Source organism: Momordica charantia (genome assembly GCF_013281855.1).
Source record: "Momordica charantia cultivar OHB3-1 chromosome 1 unlocalized genomic scaffold, Mcharantia_2.0 BLBB01000001.1, whole genome shotgun sequence".
Lineage (NCBI taxonomy): Eukaryota > Viridiplantae > Streptophyta > Magnoliopsida > Cucurbitales > Cucurbitaceae > Momordica > Momordica charantia.
Genome location: NW_028275157.1, coordinates 6,787,079 through 6,792,837, shown reverse-complemented (window position 1 = coordinate 6,792,837; position 5,759 = coordinate 6,787,079). Strand labels below are relative to the sequence as shown.

The 5,759-nt window shown below is 40.0% G+C and overlaps 2 non-coding genes across 2 annotated transcripts; both read left to right on the top strand.

The window, feature by feature from the left end:
• The first annotated feature begins 720 nt into the window (after positions 1-720).
• LOC148213193 (small nucleolar RNA R71) lies at positions 721-827 on the top strand. The gene has a single exon (XR_015793028.1). It is a non-coding gene; the product is annotated as a small nucleolar RNA R71 (small nucleolar RNA).
• A 2,956-nt stretch (positions 828-3,783) lies between these two features.
• On the top strand, positions 3,784-3,890 carry LOC148213192 (small nucleolar RNA R71). Its single transcript, XR_015793009.1, has one exon. It is a non-coding gene; the product is annotated as a small nucleolar RNA R71 (small nucleolar RNA).
• Positions 3,891-5,759: the final 1,869 nt, after the last annotated feature.

Below are 5,759 nucleotides of genomic sequence, written 5' to 3'. Positions count from 1 at the left end.
ATCACTACGTCGGTTCGGGCCATGTACTCCTTCATCATATTCTCAAGATTTGAGTTGTTATTTTGAACTGGTGGAGTCTGTGTTCTCTGATTGTACTACTGTTGCGGTGGCGGGATGTATTGCTGTGTAGGTGGAACATAGGGCTGCTTGTTCTGCTGGCGCTGCCCTTGATTAAAACCGCTCGAACCTCCTTGACCTCCCCATGAGAAATTAGGGTGGTGCCTCCAACCTGGGTTGTAGGTGTTCGAATATGGGTTAAAGTTCCTATTGTTCCCATGTCCTACATAAAAAATGGAAGCAGGGTTATGTGGACAATTATCATAAATATGGTTTTCACAGCAAATTGAACAAATAAGATCGTTAACTTGGCAAACAGGAGCAGGAGTGCAATAATCCGACTGCACAGGTTGTATCGGCGTGGCTAATGGATTTTTTATTCCCAACGCCATCTCTTTCAGCCTCTGGTTCATTGTAACCATCTCTTTTTGCATCGAGGTCGCAATGTCCAGAGCCAAAACTCCAGCTAGATCTTGCTTCTTTAGTGCTGCCCTAGATCTTTGCGAACACCATAGTTCGTTGTGTGAAGCTAAGTCATTTAGGATGTCGACTATCTCGTTGAATGTCTTCTTTGTAAAGGCTCCGTTGGCAGCATTGTTTAGCATCATCTTAGTAGGATGATCTAAACCTCTAAAGAAATGTTATATCTGGATGCATGCCGGCAAGCCATGGTTCGGACATTTCCTGATTAGTTCTTTAAATCTCTCCCACGCCTCGTGAACAGGTTCACGATCATATTGTCTAAAGGAGATGATCTCCTCTCTGATATCAGCGTGGCGAGTAGGTGGGAAGAAATTTGTTAAGAACTTCTCCACTAACGACCCCCATGTGGTGATGGATCCCGATGGAAATGCATTGAGCCATGCTCTAGCTTGGTCCTTCAAAGAAAATGGAAAAAGTGTTAGTCTAAGAGCATCGTCTGTTATACTAGGTAATCGAAATGCATTTGCAATTTGAATGAATGATTTCAGATGATCATGTGGATCCTCATGTTCCTGCCCTCCAAAATGTCCAATTGTCTGCAACATTTGGAACATCATTGGTTTAAGCTCAAAGTTTGCGTGGGCTGGAATAGGGTTGACTATCCCTGAATCAAAGTTTTGAAACACCGTGGCGGCATATTCTCGCATTGCCACATCTCTGTTGTCCGCCATCTTGATATGGTTGAATTCATTATTTCTTGCGTGATCCCTCATATTACTGTTAACAGCAGGTGGATCAACCGAATCACGAGGTGGAATATCTGCCATTGATGTGCTCGTACTCTCTACCTCACTTTCAGGACTGATTTCACCTTCTCTCCCTTTTTGCTTTTCTAGTTGTTTTCGAAGTCTTTGCTCCTTTCGAGTTTTTCGAAGGGTCTGCTCAATCTCAGGGTCAAGGGGTAGAAGAAAAGATCTTGTGCTCATGCACTTTAACATACCCTTGTGAGATAAACGACCAAAAATATAGAACAAAAACGGTGGATGGAAATTACACCCAACAACAATTCACACAAATAAAAACTAAAAGAATTTTAAAATAATTTTAAAACTAAAGTCCCCGGCAACGGCGCCAAAAACTTGACTGGCGTTATGCTGAACGTACGCACTAAGTGTGGTAACAATTCTATAGATGCAAGCGCAAACCTGTCAGAGTAATATAAAATGGATGGAGTATCCAAGTATCGATCCTCAAGGACTTCTAAATAATTTCCAAACTCTAAAGTTTTAATGAATAATGAACGTTGAAATGAGTGATTCTTGTAAAATGGGAAGTGCTCACAAATAATGGTTTTGGATTTGGGATTTGGTCTTATAATGGTAAAACCTAGCCCGAATTACTTCAAGTTAGCCAACAAATAATCAAGGGTACGCTAAGGACGATATGCATTTTACTTTAGGAACCAACGACTACGCTTTTCACTTGACTTATGTCTAAGCAAGTTCAAAGTCCTATGACATTCCCTAATATGTCTATTATGAGAGATATCTTAGTTTTAGGATGGAAATAGTCGCAACCTCGGGTTAAGGTCCTACGTCTAGGCTACTTAACCGGAACCCTTATGTCTAAGGCGCTCCTCTCCTCGGTTTAACCACTCAACAATGCAAATAAGCAACCTTTTCAGTATTGACTTTTTAAGACTTACAGTGGCCTTCTCTAAATCCTAACTTTTTGGGAAAAAATGTTGAGCAATGAGTGGAAAGCAAAAACACTACTTCTTAGCAACCCTTTTTAGAAATAAAAGGCTAACTATCCATAACCGGGCTAGAGACGGGAATTTAGAAAGACATATTGAAGAAAATACAGCAAGTAAAATGGTTGAAATTGAAATGCATGTGTTAAAAACAAAAGTTAACTAACGGAGAGTTGTGCTCGGAATTGAGAGCTTCGCCCTTCTCTTTCAAGCAAGGGGGAGTGTCATGTGCTCTTTCCTCCAAAAACACAACTCTCTTAACTAAAAATAAAGTAAAGGCAAAGGGAAGATAAGCAAAGTGCTAGATTTTTATATATTTGAATAAGTAGAAAAAAACTAAGTAACAACGGAAACAAAACAAAGCTCAATAAAGGAATGTAAAGTGTTCAGGATTTAGAAACTAAAAGCAACTAATGAAACCAACTCAAAAGTACTTAGAAAGCAACAAAGAAACACTAAGAATGATCAAGAGAAGGAAGCAAGGCTTGATGAATTTGGTGGAGAAGCTGCTGGAATTTATAGCTGTGCAGAATTTGTTAGGTAGGTCCTAAAACGCTGGTGGATCACCCATTTCCAACTCCTTTGACTGACTAAATCGTGCTCAAACTGATAGTGGAACACTTATTCTACACGTATGCATCGGTTGGAACCACCAAAACGCATTAGAAGACACGTTTCATTAAGGGCAAAGTTGGAAGAAAACCAGTTTTTCTGCAACCTCCCAGGCGCCTGGCGCCTCCCATGTGGTTTTTCCGTCTTTTTGCTTCTTTTGATTAATTTGAACTTCCAAATGGTCCTAAAATGTCATAAATACAATATAAGCCAACCACAAACCATCATATATGAATTTTGCATGAATTGGAACTTAAACGACCGAGAAAATGTTCGGAACAAAGTTAAAACATAGTAAAAACAGCATCTAAAACCTTCTTTTTACGCATGTCAACAAGCGTAATCACGACGCCGGTTGAGTTGGAAAACCAGAAGGAGTATAGTTTTGCTTGTATTGTTGAACGGGTGCTTGTGCACTGCTACTAGCTACTCCTTGATTACTCCAGGAAAAGTTTGGATGGTGCCTCCATCCAGGGTTGTAAGTGTTTGAATACGGGTTGAAATTCCGCTGGGCACCTTGACCTACATAAAAAATAGACGCTGGATTAGCTGGACAGTTCTCATACAAGTGGTTATCACCACAATAGACACAAGATATATTTGAAATTTGCAAAATAGGAGAGGGTTCAGGTATCGCCGAAGTGACGGTTTTGGTTTCCTTCTCCATTGTCAACTGCTTTAACATTTGGTTCATAGCCGCCATTTGGGCTTGCATTGAAGCTACTGTGTCTAACTCAAAGATTCCAGCTGATACTTGCTTCTTTGGTAATGACCTTCCTATTTCGCTTTGCTCATTAATGTCTGTCATCTTATTCAAGATATCAACGATCTCATTTACCGACTTCTTTAACAACGAGCCATTGGCTGCGGTGTTCAACATCATCCTTGATGAACGATCCAATCCTCTATAGAATTGTTCAATCTGCACACATGCGGGCAATCCATGGCTCGGGCATCTTCTAAGTAACTCCTTAAAACGCTCCCAAGCTTCTTGAACTGCTTCATTCTCCTACTGTCTAAAAGACACAATGTCCTCTCGGAGGTCTGCGTTCCTGGTCAAAGTGTGGTACTTTGCCAAAAATTTCTCCATCAGTTCTGCCCATGTGTTGATAGAATTTGGTTCTAACGCGTTTAGTCAAGTCCTTGCACCATCCCTGAGAGAAAAAGGAAACATTTTTAATCTTAGTGCATCCTCAGAAACACCAGGAAGTTGTAATGCATTAGCTATTTCAATAAAGGATTTGAGATGGGAGTAAGGATCTTCATTAGTCAATCCTCCGAACTGGCCCATCGTCTGTAACATCTGGAACATGACTGGCTTGAGCTCCAACTGTGCGGCTTGGGGTAAAGGATTATTTATCCCTGAATTTAGGTTGTGGAACGCATGCGTGACATAATTCTGCATGGCTACATCTCGATTATCTGCTAGAAGTATCGGATTAGGAATTTCTCCTGCTCGGTTTGCTGCTCCTTCATCTGTCATATCTCCATTCACAGGTGGATTTTGTGGCGGTGGAGGATCTTGTGCATTTATTCATCTCGATGGTCTCTTCTTCTTCAACTTCTTTCTTTTTTTTTCTTTCTTTCTCTTTTCTCAACCTCTGCTCACGCCTTCTCCTCTTAAGGGTTCTTTCAATCTCTGGATCAAAGGTCAACCAACCAGACCCTGTGCTCATACACAACACCCTTAAAGGTTAGATATAACAGTTAATTCCAAGGACAGAGGTATGCAACAATCGCAGAATGAAATAATTCACTTTGAAAAGAATATGATTTGAAACTCAAGTCCCCGGCAACGGCGCCAAAAACTTGTTGGAATTTTCTCTACCTTTAAAAAGATTAGAGACTCGTGCAAGCGCACACGGTCACAAGTAATACTCGGAAGTAATCCAACGTCGAATCCTCAGGGACTTGTTGCTTTTCAAAATCAAGTAATGCAGTGAAATAGTTCAAATATGCAATTGTGATTTAGGAAGAAAAAAATGGTGAATGTTGTTGTTTGGGGGTTTTAACTATAATGCAATTTAATGAAACTCAACCTCCTTGTCTCTACCTTAGTTTTGATGCAAAACATGGAAAACACCACTATGTTGGGAAAATGCACCAGGCGCAATTCCTGACTTTTTTTGGATTTAGTTTTACTCTTTCACTACCGCTTTTGTTGCTGCAGAGACTAGGGTAACCTACAATCATATTCCTATGTGTGATACAATCTAGAGAATATCTACCAACTCATTTGCATTATGGGTAAGAGGGCCTATTCTAGGACCATGTTTTATGCGCTTATTCCTAAGTCATATCCCATTGGTTTCCTATTATTTTACCTAACTCACCTTTCCCAAGGTTGGGCTTTAGTGTATAAATCAAGTTTCCACTGGCCAAAGGAAAAAAGACGTAAAGAGAAGTTTTTAGAAACCAACCAAAAAAGTGTCAGGCGCAATCTGGCCAAAATCCCGAGCGTGTTGAAAATCAAATCTTTTGACTAAGGCATTCCACAAGGAGGTTGATAACTAATTTAGAACATAATTAAATGAAAGTAAATGCACGAAAACATAAAGAAAGTATTTTTCATTGAATTTAAATGAATAAACGAGCCGTACAAGGAGTTCTAGCTTAACCCCCTTCTCTCTCGAGCGTGAGGGGAGTTGAAACTCGCTAAAGAACTTTAAAAGAACAGAATGAACAAAGAACGGAAGTAAGAAATCGAATTAAAAGCACTACGAAAGGTAAAAGCGTGAAAAACAAAGAAATGAACAACTAGAACACGAACATAAACACTAAAAACGTGTTTTACAACTAGAGAGCATCTAAAAGAAGATGAAATGAAGCTTGGAAGGGATGATTTGCTGAGGGATGGATGGCCTCCTTTTATAGCACCATAGGTTGGTTGAAACTCCCCTCCATTTTAGGTGGA